General features: G+C 40.8%; 1 pseudogene; it reads left to right on the forward strand.

Moving 5' to 3' along the window:
* The first annotated feature begins 57 nt into the window (after positions 1 to 57).
* On the forward strand, positions 58 to 17,967 carry LOC104420495 (annotated as a pseudogene).
* Positions 17,968 to 18,052: the final 85 nt, after the last annotated feature.

An 18,052-nucleotide genomic window follows, 5' to 3' on the forward strand; every position in this document is an offset into this window, starting at 1 on the left:
TGAATTCCTGTAACGTGCCTATAAAAAGATGGGAGAATCAGATGTTCACTCTCAAGCTGCTTGCACCACATCCTAAATCCTCTCTCTCTCTTTCTCTCTCTCGCTGGTGCATTCATCAATGGCGGACGAAGTGGAGATGTTCTTCTTTCCCTTCATGGGAGGAGGCCACCAGATCCCCATGATCGACATCGCCCGCCTCTTCGCCTCCCACGGCGTCAAGTCCACCATTGTTGCTGCCCCTAACAACGCCCTCTCCTTCCAACGCTCCATCGCCCGAGACCAGGACTCCGGTCGACCAATCTCCATCCACCCCCTCGACTTGCCCCCAGGCTCCGAGCTGCCCGACTCCGACATGTCCGCCGCCCACTTCACCGACACCTGCATGCTCTAAGAGCCCCTCAAGCTCTTGCTCGTTGAGAGACGACCAGATTGCATCGTCGTTGACACATTCCACGGCTGTTTGGCCGATGTCGTCGACGAGGTGGGAGTTCCCAGGATCGTCTTCATTAGGAACGGCTGCTTCTTGCGGTGTGCTCAAGAACCCGAATCTGTTTATCATGTTAAGTTCGGGCAACTGAACAAGTTTACCCCGAAACAGTACCTTTGCACGGCAGGTCTTTGGGCTTCCGGCTATTCGTACATTCAGGTGCATGGGAAAACCTTGGATATGGTTGAATCCGAATACGACCCGTTTGAGAGTGTTGAGAAGGGCACCGCCTCTCTCTCTCTCTGGATTTTTCCAGAGTACTCTCTCTCTCTATTACTCTAGATCTCTCTCGTTACTCCTCCAGATTTCTCTCCCTCTCTCCAGACAATTCTCAGCCGCAATTGCTGACCCAAGTTGCAATAAAATAATGAGGAAGAAGACAAATTTGGTGTGGGAAGTCGGTGGATGTGTGCCGACTTTACACCCTATAAATAGGGGTTCTTGCCCCTTGTGGGAGTGTGTGTGAAGTAAGTGTGAGGGGTTTTGTGTGCGTGAGTGAAGTGTGTACGTGAGTGTGTGAGTGTGTGGAGTAGGTGGCGTGAAGTGTAGAGAAATAGAGAGTAAGTGGGTGTGTGAGAGAGTTGTGTCCGTGTGAGGTTTGTGAGGGAGTGGGTAAGTAAGTACAATGAGTTGTTGTGAGAGGATGATAAAATAGAGAGTTGTAATATTGGTTTATAATAAAAGTAATTATTTTACTTGTACATCCACTTACTTCTCAACAAGTGGTATTAGAGCAGGTCGTCGTAGACCGTGTGAAAACAATGATTGGGGACCATTGTAAGTGAGCCAAGGAGTGAAGAAGTGAAGGACGTCGGAGTTCTGCCAGTGCACAATCTAGGATTGTGAAGTCGGTTGGTCTGGGACCAGGCTTACTTGGTATAGTGCGGGGCATTATACTCAAGTCACCATGGTGGATTTCTCGAGTCCGGTGAACGGGATGGAGAAGGTCAACGACTTTAATTATAATCATTGGAGTACTCGCATGCAGTATTATTTGCTTGGACAAGATTTATGGGATATCGTTGGCGGCAACAACACCACACCACCCACAAATGATAGTGATTTAAGAAAGTGGAACGTCAAGTCAGGTAAGGCTCTTTACGTTCTTGCCGTGACTGTTGATGATGAATTATTGCAACACATAAAGAGTGCGAAGACCCCGAAGGAGGCCTGGGATAACTTGGCGACGCTGTTTGCGAGGACAAACGATACCAAGTTACAATGCCTGGAGAACGAGCTCCTCTCAATCTCGCAACAAAGTATGACGGTAAGTCAATACTTTTCTAAAGTTAAATCTATTTGCGAAGAAATTTCAAATTAGATCCTCAAAATGCCATCTCTGAGACAAGAATGAGAAGAATAATAATTCATGGGTTAAGGCCGGAGTATAACGGTATTGTTACGGCCACTCATGGATGGGCAAATGAGCCAACTCTAACTGAGTTGGAAAATATATTGGCCAATCAAGAGGCCTTAGATAAACAAATGCCTAAGGTCTCAATTAAGGAGGATGAAAGTGCCCTCTTCGAATAAAAGAGGGTTCAAGGGCCAGAATAGAAATAGAGCAGGTGCAAGAGATGGCAAATCATGGAAAGATCATGGAGATTGGTGGAGGCAACCCGAAAAGAAGGGATATCTGTGGCATCCCAAAATTCATGGCAACCTCTAGTCACATTAAGGTCTATGAATAGGAGATGGAAGTACCATTAAGTTATTTTATGGCCATTTAATCCATAATTTGCAATAAGATATATGGCCAAACTTTTAAGGGATAATTATGTGATAGGAAAGAAAATTCTATCATTGGCCATGTGCATCATAAATTGGAATTTATGGATTTGTGACTATAAGTTTAATGGCCTTATTATTTATGCAATTAGATATTATTTAAATGATGATTAAGATATATTATAAATAAAATAGAATAAAATAAACTTGGGCCATTTAAGTTTGGGCTTTAGGCCCAAGTGAGATGGGCCTAGAGTGGGCCATAAGCCCGGCCCATTGTCGCATGGAGGGGTAGCCGCATGGCTTCCAAGTGTCTTCAACCAAGGAGACACTTGTCTCCTTCTTAGGGACAAGTGTCCCCCATGCAAGAGAAGATTGCATGCATATATAAAGATACAACCAAAGAGAGAGAGAGAGAGAGAAAGGGAGAGAGAGAGCATTCGGCCAAGCCAAGTGAGAGAGAGTGAGTTGCGAGAGAAAAGAGGGAGGCCGAGAGAGGAGGAGCTCGCCCGTCGCCGCCCGCACGCCGTCCGTCCGTCGCCGGTGTGCCGTTCGTGTGTCGATGTCTGCTTGGTTCTAGAGGCAAGTTGGGGTCCTTTGCTGCTCTTGCATGTGTGCCTTGCATGTATGATTTGTTTGTGGTAGGTTTCGGATCATAGGGAAGGCAAAAATCGGAGCTAGAATGTGGCTGTTCTTGACTTTGCATGCTGATTTCGTGAGATCCGCCTGAACCAGAATCTTGTGAAGGCTTGCATGTATGTTTAAAGTTGGATTTTGACTTCTATTTCTTCATAAAAGTTGTAGATAACATCTTGAGCTACAACATACTAAAATTTCGTGGAAAATTATGGAGATTTGAGGGGTCAAACTCTCATCTTACGGAGATGTCAGATCTGGAATGTTTTCGTATGAATCCGCTCGAGTCAGAATGTTGTGAGAGCTTGCATGCATGTTTAGAGTCATATTTTGGCTTTAATTTTTTGATAAAAGTTGTAGCTAACGTCTTAAAATAAAACATACTAAAATTTGGAGGAAAATGATGGAGATTTAAGGGGTTAAAGTCTCATCCTACCGAGACCCCAGATCTGGAAATATTTTACTGACCTTTGGTTTGATTTGTGGTTGCATGTTGGTTTGTGTTGAGAATCTCACTTCAATTCCTTCATGGAAGTTATAGGAGACATCTTAAAATACAACATAGTCAAATTTGAAGTGAAATGAACAAGTATAGCCTAGTAAATCAACTAGATCTTGAAGACGATGATTCTGGTGATGTATTCCGAGATACCCGAGACTTCAAGGACATAGATGATGACTATACTCTGGTTATTTGACCTAGATCTCTTCATGAAACTTGTAGAGGAAACCTTTATGTATAACATATCCTAATTTCAGAGGAAACGAAAGAGAATAGGTAGGTAAAATCTCAATATTTCGGAGATGTGTACACTGGATGATGCGGTAGTGGATCCAGAAGCTTCATGAGACTGTAGAAAATAATCTAGGAAGAATCTGGCTTGAAAGTCTGCATAACAGATGTGCGAAAATGTCTTGGCTATAACTCGGTAAAATTTCGTAATTTTTGGAGGCCGTATGGATATTTTAATCGAATTTCTTCGAAACCGTGCATTCTGGTTTCATCCGAAAATTATATGAGGTTTGTGAAAATTGGGAAATTGTGTGAAATGCTATTTGGCCATGTATTTTGTATGAAGTTATCATCCTATTGGCTTGTTTAATATTTTTTGTAATTTTTATAATTTTGGGAATTTGTTGATATTAAATTTAATATTTATGGAAATGACAAAAGTTGGAATTTAAATAAATGAAAAAGGGCATGAAAAATGGATTATTTTATTGGCCATAGATTCCATTAATTTTATAAATAATTATACCATGTTGCATTGTATGATGAGGTCTTGATGTATGCATGACATTGAATTGAGATGCATGTGTGAATTCCATGCCAAGTATAACTTGTTTGATGTCACGTCATATGCCATGCTAAATTAAGACCGAAATTGGTGAACATGAATAATGTTAAAAGAGGAGATTGTTGTGGTGGATGATGATGCTCGGTGGCCTAGTGGCGTAATTCCGGAGATTCCCCGGGAGTGTTGGGATGCCCGGTGGTATACGGTACGTAATTCCAGGGGAGGCCTGGTGGTATGTCGGTACATAATTCCGTAAGCCTTGTCGGAGGTCTTTGCCCGAAAGGAATGCCTTGCGATGCCAGGATTGGGGTGCGGGATGCCCGGCTAGGGAGTGTAAATGCCGGAAGCCCTGTCGAAGGTTTCTACCCGAAGGGAATGCCTCGTGATGCTAGTTGAGATGCGAGATGCTCGGAATGTGGGGGGCCGGATGCCCGGTGGCCTGGGAGGCTGAATGTCGGAAGCCTCGGAGGTCTTTGCCCGAGGGGATGATGAAATTGATGATTTAAGGAATGGGTGATGTGGTGATCAAATTGAAAACTAAAAGTGGAAATTAAATCATGGCATGATGATGATGATGATGATGATGATGATATGTGATGAGAAATAATGATGATCACCCATGGCATGACATGCATGATAATGATGATGATGATGATAATGATGATGATATATGATATGCATGATGATGATGATGATGATGATGATGATGATGATGATGATGATGATGATGGTGATGATGATATGTGATGTGAAATAATGATGATCACCCATGATATGATATGCATGATGATGATGATGATGATGATATGTGATGTGAAATAATGATGATCACCCATGATATGATATGCATGATGATATGCATGATGATGATGATGATGATATGTGATGTGAAATAATGATGATCACCCATGATATGATATGGATGATGATGATGATGATGATGATGACATGTGATGTGAAATAACGATGATCACTTATGATATGGTATGCATGATAATATGCATGGTAATGATAATGATGATGATATATGATATGGCTCGATGACATGTGTAATGATGACATGTATGATGAAATGATATTATGATGATGATGATGACATGTATGTTACGATGATGATACACATGAATGTGTTATGTATTGGTATGATGATGCATGATAGTATGCGCCTGGCTTCAAGGTAAGTAATGCCTGCAATGCATGTATGATTGCATGATGCATTGAGTTGTTATTGGATTTCTCTATATGCTGAGTGGTTGTACTCACCCCTTTTGGGGACTAACATTTCAGATTAGTAGATGGTTTGAACGGTTGGATATGACCGTGAGGAGAAGGATAGCAAAGGAGGGAACCTTTGGATGCCGACACTGGTTGATGGACCTTAAGCATACAATTGTGGGAGGAGATGTCGGTCATCTTTTAAAGTATAGCTGAGTATAGAAACATCGGCATTTCGATGTACCGACTAAAAATGTCCATCTGCTTTATGTAAATAAAAGTGTACGACTTTAACTTATATAAGATGTTTAGTAGGTGTGCATCGTTTTCTGAACATAGGGAAGGGAGTTGTTGGATGTGCTTCCGTATTTAAATTGCGCAAGGGATTGATCTAAAAGATGTAAACCCACAGGTTGTATGGATCCGTTGCAATTGAAATGGTATCAGAGTGACATGACATAGAAATAGTGAATGGTAAGCGAACTGTGGTGACCCTAATCGGATCGGGGGCCGTCGAGGGGTGCCACAATATCAGCCAGGGGGAGCTCTTCTAGATTGTGACGATGACGACAACGAAGATAAGAGCAACAAAAGGCGTAGGAAACGATGCTACGTTTGTGGCAAGGTAGGACATATTGCCAGGTTATGTTGGAATAGGCGAGAAGAAGGAAATGTCGTCACTTCTTGCAAGAAGGAGATTGAAAGCGAAGAAGAATGAGACTTTCAAGTGCCTGTTGCAATGAAGGAACGAGAAGAGCTTGCAACAGCTTGTATAGTTGAGTTGGATAATTCGACAGGTTCCATCACGACCCCGAATAAGGGCAAGCCAAGGGAGAACTCGAAGAAGCAAATGCCAACAAGCAGTCGTGAAAAGAAATTGCATGAGATGCAAGATATGATAAAGAAGCTGAAAGTTGAGAAGGCAAAGATGGAGAATATGTTGAAGAAAAGGGATGAGATGATAAGGCAGAAGGATCGAGAGCTCGAGGTAAAAGAAAGGGAGCTAGAGAAGTTCCAATGTGAGTTCAAGAAGCTACAGAAGCTTCAGGATCTCAAGCCCACTATGATGTTCCCAATTGGTTATGCTGAGAGAAATATCAAACACATGAAGGAGAAGAAGAAAGGTTTCTTTGAGGAAAGGAGGCCATCTACATCCTACATCCCGTGGTGTAAGGATCGGTGGAATAAGATCAAGGGGAAGACATTTTATGAGGAAAAGGATCAAGAGGTCTACATTGAAGTGCTTCGGATGGGATTGGATCGATTGAAGCACGAAATAAAAGTCACAAATGAGAGGGTTGACCGGATGAGTTCCAATCTCAAAATTCTTAGAGGAGATATGCTGAATACGAAGACTGAATTGAGTGAGAAGAAGGAAAAGGAGATTAATGGGCAAAAATGAATTGGCATTGCAAAAATTTAAGGATCACAAAACTCAATGGAAAGTCGGAGCAAGAGAAGCAATTGGAGATGGAACCATAGAGCCATCCACATATGAGGAAGCTTCGCAATATGCTGAATGGAGGGAGACAATTAAAGAATCTAAAAACAATATCGGCACGGCTACCATATCTAAATTAAGAGAGAGTAGTCGGTGAGGGGGAGTGTTGAGAAGGGCACTGCCTCTCTCTCTCTTTGGATTTTTCCAGATTACTCTCTCTCTCTATTACTCTAGATCTCTCTCATTACTCCTCTAGATTTCTCTCCCTCTCTCCAGACAATTCTCAGCCGCAATTGTTGACCCAAGTTGCAATAAAATAATAAGGAAGAAGACAAATTTGGTGTGGGAAATCGGTGGATGTGTGCCGACTTTACACCCTATAAATAGGGGTTCTTGCCCCTTGTGTGAGTGTGTGTGAAGTAAGTGTGAGGGGTGTTGTGTGCGTGAGTGAAGTGTGTACGTGAGTGTGTGAGTGGGTGGAGTAGGTGGCGTGAAGTGTAGAGAAATAGAGAGTAAGTGGGTGTGTGAGAGAGTTGTGTCCGTGTGAGGTTTGTGAGGGAGTGGGTAAGTAAGTACAATGAGTTGTTGTGAGAGGATGATAAAATAGAGAGTTGTAATATTGGTTTATAATAAAAGTAATTATTTTACTTGTACATCCACTTACTTCTCAACAGAGAGGCCGGGCCTGCCGAAGGAAATCAAGATGGCAAGGTCGCAGCTTCCGCATTTTCACAAGAGTCAAGGCGGCGGGAAGCCGCGGGGTCGGATGTGAAATTTGGAGGACAGGAGTCTCGGGGTTGTGGTGAATAGCTTTCTTGATCTGGAACCGGCTTATGTGGAGTGCTTCAAGAAAGAGATGGCCAGGAAAGCTTGGGTGGTCAGACCAGTGTCGCTGTGCAATAGGAATGTGGAGGATAAGGCCGAGAGAGGGCAGCAAGCTGCCATTGACGAGCAGAGTTGCTTGAGTTGGCTCAATGCTAAAGAAACCAACTCTGTCCTTTATGTTAGTTTTGGGAGTTTGGCCAGGTTGACCTCGAAACAGCTTCTCGAGGTTGCATACGGTCTCGAGGCTTCGAGCTGTTCGTTCATTTGGGCGGTTAGAAAAATCTTCAAGCCGTCGGAAAATGGAGAGGGAGGCCGAGAGGATTGGCTTCCGAGTGGCTCTGAAGAGAGGTTGAAGGAGTCCAGGAAAGGGTTGATTATCAGAGGATGGGCACCGCAGCTGTTGATTCTCGAACACCCTTCGGTGGGTGGGTACATGACACACCGTGGGTGGAATTCGACTCTGGAGGGCATGAGCACTGGCGTTCCGATGGTCACTTTCCCACACTCGGCCGAGCAGTTTCTCAATGAGAAGTTGATCACTGATGTGTTGAGGATTGGGGTCCAGGTTGGTGTTGGAGAAATCTTCTTGAAGTGTTTTGAAGTTGACAAAATGTTTCTATCGAGTCTAGTCTCGAAGGCTTGCGACTCTACTTTGTTTAAAGTCCGAAGACCTCCTGGACAGCCGGACTCAAGACTCAAAGTCTATCCTCATTGACATCTCTAATCCGTTGAAGAAAAGTTATCCGAACTGGATGTTTTGTTAAAGATTTAACTTTATCAACCGGAGAAGATCTCGTGGCTGGAGAAGACATAACGGAGTCCTTTGATTGATCGAAGATTGACTCGATAATTGAAGATCCGGTGATTGCCTAAATATTATTGGAAGGTTCTCGCTTATGGAAACCGAGATCCTGATTGTATGGGCGAACATGATTGATGGGCTATTAACACGTTCCTTTAATAGCTTGAACAATCTTCCTAATTGATTCTGTCCAACGGGTAGATTGGAGGAATTCCTTTTGTAAGTGCCAACGGGTATGATGGCATAAAGGAGTATATAAGGAAGACGGTCTTAGTTGTTCAAGGTGTGCGCGATAGAAGAATTCCAAAGTCTGAAGCTCTTTTTATTTAGACAAATCCTTTGAACGAATACTTGTATACAAAAGAGAGTCTATATTTGTGAGAAATCTTGAGGAGGTGTGGTAGAACATCTACACCGTGGAATCAAGGCAAAGCTGTGCTGTAACTTCTCTTTTGTTCATAGTGGAATCCAGCCAATAGGCTGTCGGTGAAGAAGAGTGGACGTAGGCTTGATATAAGCCGAACCACTATAAACCGCGTGTTCAATTTTCTCTTCTCTCGCCTTACTTTGATTAACGTCTCCTTCTACTGTCTAGTATTGTGCAATTGTTGAAGAAAAATCTTTTATATACCTATTCACCCCCCTCTAGGTACTCATACTAGTAATATCAATTGGTATCAGAGCCTGTGTACTTACTTTATTTGAAGTGTTTTACTTCGTAGTAAAAGATCCATGGCTAGTATGCTAGCACCGGGGGGGCGATGGAAGGGCAAAGCAATACCAGACCACCCTACTTTGATGGAAAGGATTACAACATCTGGAAGAACAAGATGAAAGCTTTCCTTCGATCAAAGGATCCTTTGGAATGGGACGTTGTAGAAAAAGGAATTACTCCTATCACTGCTTCAGTCTCTGAAAGAGGAAAAGAAACTGATGAGACCAGCGGAATGACTCAGGAAGAGATAATCAAGAGACAAGCACTCGATGCAAAAACAATTTATTCCTTATATTGTGCTTTATCACCGACTGAATATAATAGAATATCTTCTTATGTTATAGCAAAAGAAGTTTGGGACAGATTGCATATCACCTATGAAGGAACAGACCGAGTGAAGGAAACAAGAATCAACATTCTTCTCGGTCAATACGAAGCCTTCAAAATGAAACCATGAGAATCTATATCTGACATGTTTAGTCGTTTTACAGATATTGTGAATGGTCTTGAAAATCAAGGTCAACCAACTTCTGATCCCATGAAGGTAAACAAGCTACTGCGTGGACTCTCCAGGGATTGGAATCACATAAAGACTTCGATAAGAGAGACGCAAAGAATTATGCCACTATCTGTCGACGAGCTAATTGGAACTCTTCAGTCTTATGAAGTGGAACGGATCAATGAAGATGAAGATCCAAAAGGTAAGAAATCCATTGCATTAAAATCAAATGATGATTCGATGATATAGATTCGAAGAAGAAATGGACGATGAGGAGCTTGCTCTCATGATAAGAAGATTCAGAAAACTGAATAGAAAAGGAAGAAGGTTCAACTCAAAGAAACAAAGCTTTCAAAGACAGCAGACCAAGTCTGTTGATGATGAGGAACCAAACAAAGACATAGTCTGCTTTGAATGTAAGAAAAAGGGACACATCAGACCCAACTGTCCTCTTCTGAAGAAGAAGAGAGGAAAATCTGAAAAATTTCGAAAAGCTCTCAAAGCCGAAACCTGGAGTGATACAGAGTGTGAAGAAAGTGATGATGAATATGCCAATCTATGTCCGATGGCACAATCGGACTCGGACTGGATCGACTCAAACAAAGTGAATTTGAGGCAAGTAATTTTAAAATTCCTGTCAAAGTTTCTAAATACATTGATGAACTGTGTTTTAGTCTTAAGACTTATCTCAAAAGAATTTCCGAACTGAAAAAGGAAAACTCAGCTCTAAAACAAAAGGAAAATGTTTTAGTAGAAAGAGTTAAAAGTCTAGACTTGACTGTTTCCACTCTTAAAGAAAATGAAGATAATCTTTTAAAAGAAAATGCTCTTTTAAAAACAGACTTATCAAATATTTCAAAGAAATTTTCAATAGGGTCTGAAAAACTTGAGAAAATTCTTTCAGCTCAAAGACCTTACTTCAATAAGTCCGGTCTAGGTATGACAGCGAAACAATTCCCTTGATTGATTTTCCTAAAGTAAAAGAAAGAATTAAGAAAAGACTCTCGAGAGAGGCTTACAAAAATCACTTCAAGAAAGTTTTTGTAAAATCTGTAGGTAGAAATGCTCTAAGATGTTCAAAATGCAACAGTCCGGATCACTTTGAAAAAGAGTGTCCTATGGTTTGGAAACCTGTTAAGAAAATATGGGCTAATACTGCTTATGTTACTAACACCAAAGGACCCAAGAAAGTTTGGGTACCAAAGAAAGCTTGAGACTCTATTTTAAATGCAGGTCACCGTCAAGAAAAAGGTAAAGTGGTATCTTGACAAAGGGATGCTCAAGACACATGACAGAGACTCAAATTGTTTTATAAAGCTTGCTCAAGTAAATGGTGGAAAAGTTTCATTTGGAGGAAACAGCAAATGAAGTATTGTGGGATTTGGAACTGTGAAAATTGGAAATCTCACAATAAGTAATGTTTCCTTAGTGGAAGGACTCAATTACAATCTTCTCAGTATTAGTCAACTGTGTGATACTGGTTTCAAGATCTTCTTTCAAGAAGGAATATGTTCTGGAATCAGTCAAGACTCTACTCAGTCTTTTATGGGTCGAAGACATGGAAACATCTATCTTCTGGATGTAAAACCAAATGAATCGCAATGTTTTATCTCAATTCAAGATGAAGCAAGCTTATGGCACAGAAAGCTTGGTCATGTCAACATGAAGCAATTAGCCAAAATCTCATCAAAACAGCTTGTTCGAGGACTACCCAAATTACCTTATCAAAAGACCGATCCATGCACTCCATGTATTCGGGAAAGCAGGTAAGAAATTCATTTAAGCTAATAAATCATGTCTCTACTAATCATGTACTACAGTTGCTGCATATGGATCTCTTCGGACCAACCAAAACACAGAGTATTGGAGGTAAGAAATATTGCTTAGTAATTGTGGACGATTACTCCCGTTTTACTTGGGTGTATTTCCTTGCAAGTAAGTCCGAAACCTTCTCGTATTTTGAAAAATTTGCTAAAAAGGTTCAAAATGAAAAAGGATGTGTCATCTCAAGTATAAGAACAGATCATGGAGGTGAATTTGAAAATCAAGATTTTATAAAATTTTATGATGAATCTGGATTTAATCATGTGTTCTCCTCTCCATATACACTTTAGCAAAATGGAGTTGTGGAAAGAAAGAACAGATCTCTTCAAGAAATGGCTAGAACTCTTTTAATTGAAAGCAAGATTTCTTCACGATTTTGGGCTGAAGCTGTTTCAACAGCATGCTATATAATCAATAGAGTCTTCTTAAGACCTATTTTAGAGAAAACCCTTATGAGTTATTCAAAGATAAGAAGCCTATTGTTTCATACTTTCATGTATTCGGTTGCAAATGTTTTATATTGAAAAATGCAAAAGATCGAGTTGGTAAGTTTGAAGAAAGATCAGATGAAGGTATCTTCCTTGGATATTCTACATGAAGCAAAGCCTTCATAGTCTATAACAAGAAGAGCCAGTCTGTAGAGGAGTCAATGAATGTCAAATTTCAAGACTCAACACAAGATGAATCAAGTCAGACTCATCAAGAAGAGTCTGAACCTGCTCCAGACCTTCCAAAGCTTACAACTCAAGAAGCATCTCAGACTCTGAAAAACCAGCATCTGGATGTTCGTGAAGATCCAAACAAAGAAAGAGATCATCATCCAGACAAATCAACAAGTAACTGGAAGCATAAGTCCAGTCATCCCAAAGATCTTATAATCGGCGAAATTAATGAAGGAATTCGCACCAGATCCAAAAGGCGAGAAGAGTCTAGTCTTTGTGGCTCTCGTTTCTGAAATTGAACCAAAGAGCATAGAAGAAGCTTTATCGATGAAAGCTGGATTGAAGCTATGCAAGAAGAGCTCGAGATAGTTCAACATTAATGATGTCTGGAATTGACATCCAAACCAAAAGGTAAAACATTATTGGAGCTAAATGGGTGTTCGAAACAAGATGAATGAGAAAGGAAAAGTCGTATGAAACAAAGCAAGACTCGTAGCCAAGGGATATACGCAAGAAGAAGGAATAGACTATGATGAGACTTATGCTCCAAAGAGTAGCAAGGTTAGAAGCTATTCGACTATTACTTGCGTTTGCTTGTTATAAGAATTTCAGGTTATTCCAAATGGACGTCAAAAGCGCCTTCCTAAATGGATTTATCCATGAGGAAGTTTATGTGGAACAACCACCAAGGTTTGAAGACCCAAAGAAGCCGGACTCGCCTTGGGGAAAAAGGCTTTGTATGGTTTAAAGCAAGCACCTCGAGCTTGGTACGACAGATTGAGTAAGTTTTTAATACAAAATGGTTTTGTCAAAGGTAAAGTAGATACGACTTTATTTATCAAAAAGGAAAACAAAAGTTTCTTAATGTTCAAATATATGTGGATGACATTATTTTCGGATCCTCTAATGAAAATCAGGCAAGAAATTTTCTAAGTCTATGCGGGATGAGTTTGAAATGAGTATGATGGGAGAGTTAACATTCTTTCTTGGTCTTCAAGTAAAACAATTGAAGGAAGGAACTTTTATTTATCAAGAAAAATATGTTAATGATCTTGTCAAAAGATTTGGACTGGAAAAGTGCAAAAAGACCGACATACCGATGTCAAGTTCTTTGAAGATAGACAAAGATGAAGAAGGGAAGAAAGTTGATCAAAAGCCGTACAGAGCATCATTGGTTCACTCCTTTATCTTACCGCTTCTAGACGACATCTTGTTGAGTGTTTGCATTTGTGCTAGGTTTCAATCGGATCCTAGAGAATCCCATCTCGGTCTTTGCGAAACGCATCATTAAATACGTTGCTTCATCATCAAGCATCGGTCTTTGGTATCCTAAGAAGGGAGACTTTAATCTTCCGGGATATTCGACGCGATCTGGCCGGTTGCGAGTTGATAGAAAGAGCACTTCGAACTTGCCGCTTGCTTGGAAGCAGATGAGTGTCTTGGTTTTCAAGGAAACAAAGCACCGTGTCCCTTTCAACAACGAAGCGAGTATGTAGCCCCAGGAAGCTGCTGTTCGCAAATTCTATGGATAAAACAATAGCTAAGAGACTTTGAAATTGAAGACTCATGCACGGAGATTAATTGCGACAACACCAGCGCTATCAACCTCACCAAAAATCCAATTCTCCACTCAAGAGCAAAGCATATAGAGATTCGACATCACTTTATTAGAGACTATGTTCAAAATGAAGATGTTTCAATTCAATTTGTTGACTCAAAGAATCAACTGGCGGATATATTCACAAAGCCTTTGGAGAAAAATCAATTTGAGTCTATACGTTCCAGACTCAACATTTTGAGGTATGAGAATATCAAAGTCTAAAGACCTTCAGACTCAGTCTTACAAGACTTTATCTGAAAGATAGTCTTGGTACGACCGTCAGATTGTAAGTCTCTCTCTCTTGAATCTCATCTTGAAAAGGTACGATCGTCAGACTGTGTTTAAATTGTTGCTATATTTAATTGTCGTAAATATTGCATCGTTTCATTTTCAAAAAGGAAGTTATTTTTGAAATAGCTATTTTTGCAGAAAAAGACAGTTATTTTGAAAAGGCATTCTTTTATTTCCTTTGTGACGGTTCATTTATCCCTCTTTTTAACCGATCGTGCACTGTCGATTCCTCTTCACTTTTCTCTCAAAAACCCTAGAAAGCATCGATCCTCTATTCCCGTTTGTCTTCTTCGCTTAATCCTCAAAAAGTTGTCATCTTTCCTGGGAAAGTCAAGCAAGGAATCTTCCAAAAACTGAGAAAGATGTCATCTTCAAGAAAGTCTTCGAGAATTGCAAGCAGGGGACCATGGCGAATGAGTGAGGGGCCTACGCACTTCGATCTTACAAGATGAAGTGACTCCCAACAGCAAGCGAGCCCACAACATTCTCAACAGCGTCATTCTCCTCTATCTAGTCCTCAAGGCGTTGATCATCAACAGGAAGAAATTATCGAGGATGCAGACCTTGTAAGAGTTTAAAAGCCCGCTTATATTTACCAGTTATATCGTGCCCTAAAAGGAATTTGTACTCCTTTGAACTACATTGATGATTTTCTTAAAGACAAAGGACATGGGAACGAATATATCTTTCTGCGAAAAATGGAAAGTTTGGGAATTGCTCGAAAAGGGGTGGCTGAGGAAACCCTTGCAAATATCCCAAGTGATCCTCGTGACTGGGGGCCGAATCCTGTAGATGGGAATGATGATGATAAATTATACAGTCAATTTCAACCAAAAATGGGTGTTGCGGTTGAAAATCAAGGAAAAATGGGAGATTTGTTCAGATCAAAGGAGCAAAAGGATCTGTACTCAAAATTGCTGAAGCGTGGGGAAATAAACCCTAGGAGTGTGGATTTTGATTTTCTGGATGCTGTGAATGTGAACTTGCGGGAAAAGTTCAGTTATCTTCAACTTGAAAAGTTCTGCTCTGACTCTACAGAGGCCTATGCTGAATTAACTGCATATTTCTATTCAAATCTAAGCTTTTTGGATGTGAATAAATTCTCTTTCAGCGTTAAAGACCAAGACTATGTTGTGGATATGAATATGCTGGCAGATGTGTTAGAAGTCGAAAGAGGAAGATATCAACCAATCAAAGTTTCCATTGCTCGGGCCACACTTGAACTGGTGAAGGATAGGAGAACAGATGAAAATATCACCTACTTAAGGATGGGTGCATTCAACATCTTGCTTCACAAGATTGTGATTAATTGCCTCCGACCGAAATCAACTTCCAAAACTGATGTTTCAAGTTCAGAGGCCAAGCTGATGTATGCCATTCTCTTTGGAAAAAGGTTTTCTCTCCCTCACATTGTGATGTTTCACATGTATAGAGCAATGATGAAGGACAGAGGTCAACTCCCTTACCCAAGCCTTGTTACGAAGTTATTTAGACATCTGAATATTCAGCCTCCACAAATCTTTTGTGTTCGACTATGCGATCATATGGTGGTAGGACTGAAAATGGTGACCAAAATGCGTCTGAAGGAACTGAGCAAGGAGTTGGAGAAATTCAAGGAGAAGACTCATGCAAAATCTCATCAAATCTCTTCACGGCTAAAAGAAAAGGGAAGGAGCCCATGGTTGCTCCATCCAAGAGAAGAAGAGCTCTCCTCGTTGAGGATGAAGATGATGAGGAAGACATCACCATCTCTCGCATTGGCTTTGAAGAATTTAAGTCGTCTGTTCCACGAAAGAATCGGAACAAATGACGACAGAAGCAGAGGAGAAGGAAGATGAAGAAATAGAAGCTGAAAAAGAAACAGAGGAGGAAAGACTTGAAGAAGAAAGAAGAGAAGAAGGAGAACCTGAAGAACACTCTTCTCCACCTGTAGGCATGGAAAGAGGGGGAGATCAGGAGAAAGGAGTAAAGTCTTCATATCCTGATGCAAGTGAATGAGTCAGTCGCTCACCAGCAGACCTAGAGGATGTTTATGCATCTCAGTTTCTAGAGGAAGGTCATGAAGTTTAATCGCCAAACCTGCGAGATTATGCTGATCTACCATCGTCTGCATTTACTCCATCAGATCGAGCCGAAGCAAGTACTCAGATTGATAATGGAGCAGATTTTCGCAGAATCATGGATATTCTCTTGGAGATGCGAGGTCGATTTATGCCTTGGGATGCGAAGTTCAAAGCTTGAAGAATGAAGGTCAAGCTTCTTCCTGTTCATTGAATGATAAAATGCAAGCCCTCTCTGTTCGAATCAGGCCAATGCCAAGAGTGAGGAGATTGCACAGGCTAAAGGAAGACTTTAAAAGGCCGGAAGGCATCGTTCGATCTATGGAAGATTTCCAGCTTATCCGCGTTTCCAAGCAATCTTGACTTCATCTCATCCTTTTTAATGATGACAAAAATGGGGAGAGATGCAAGATTTGAACAAAAACTTTTCATTCATTAAACTTTTAATCGTTTGTTGGATTGTTTTGAATTCTGTTTGACTTTGACTTGTTTTGTGTCTGGATGAGAACTGAACTAGACTTGGACTTGACTACTTCTATTAACTAATATTGATATCTTATGGATGGCTTCATCATATACTTGGACTAACCTATTTTCTGTGGTTGCAGATTCTAGTGTTATTCTCATTAAGCCATTTATCTCTATAAGATATGCATATGTGTTTGAGAAATGTTTTGCGGGTCAAAGATATCCAAATCTGCAGGAAAGTTTTGTCACCATCAAAAAGGGGAGATTGTTGGAGAAATCTTCTTGAAGTGTTTTGAAGTTGACAAAACGTTTCTATCGATCTAGTCGAAGGCTTGCGAGACTCTACCGTTTAAAGTCTGAAGACCTCCGGACAGCCAGACTCAAGACTCAAAGTCTATCCTCATTGACAGTTTCTAATCCGTTGAAGAAAGGTTATCCAGAACTGGATGTTTTGTTAAAGATTTAACTTTATCAACCGGAGAAGATCTCGTGGCTGGAGAAGACATAACGGAGTCCTTTGATTGATCGAAGATTGACTCGATAATTGAAGATCCGATGATTGCCTAAATATTATTGGAAGGTTCTGCTTATGGAAACCGAGATCCTGATTGTATGGGCGAACAGGATTGATGGGCTATCAACACGTTCCTTTAATAGCTTGAACAATCTTCTTAATTGATTCTGTCCAACAGGTAGATTGGAGGAATTCCTTTTGTAAGTGCCAACGGGTATGATGGCATAAAGGAGTATATAAGGAAGACGGTCTTAGTTGTTCAAGGTGTGCGCGATAGAAGAATTCCAAAGTCTGAAGCTCTTTTTATTTAGACAAATCATTTGAGCGAATACTTGTATACAAAAGAGAGTCTATATTTGTGAGAAATCTTGAGGAGGTGTGGTAGAACATCTACACTGTGGAATCAATGCAAAGCTGTGCTGTAACTTCTCTTTTGTTCATAGTGGAATCCAGCCAATAAGCTGTCAGTGAAGAAGAGTGGACGTAAGCTTGATATAAGCCGAACCACTATAAACCGCGAGTTCAATTTTCTCTTCTCTCAGTCTTACTTTGATTAACGTCTCCTTCTACTGTCTAGTATTGTGCAATTGTTGAAGAAAAATCTTTTATATACCTATTCACCCCCCTCTAGGTACTCATACTAGTAATATCAGTTGGGAGCATGGAATGGACATCCTGGAACGAAGAGCCTGGCCCGCCAGTTGGTAGGGAGAAAGTGGAGGCTGCTGTGAGGAAAGTGATGGACGGAGGAGAGGAGGCAGCGGAGATGAGGAGAAGAGCCAAGGATCATGGAGAGAAGGCCAAGAGAGCGGTCGAACAAGGCGGATCATCGTATGAAGATGCCGAAGCCTTGATTCAAGAGCTCAAGTCTCGCAAGAAGGTCCGAGGCTGAAGTGGACAAGTCATTAATGACAAGCTGAGTTAAAATTTCGTGGCTTTAGAATTGAATTAGCTTTTTTACTTTTCTCGTTCATATGCTTACGCTTG

The sequence above is a fragment of the Eucalyptus grandis genome, chromosome 9 (assembly GCF_016545825.1).
Source record: "Eucalyptus grandis isolate ANBG69807.140 chromosome 9, ASM1654582v1, whole genome shotgun sequence".
NCBI lineage: Eukaryota > Viridiplantae > Streptophyta > Magnoliopsida > Myrtales > Myrtaceae > Eucalyptus > Eucalyptus grandis.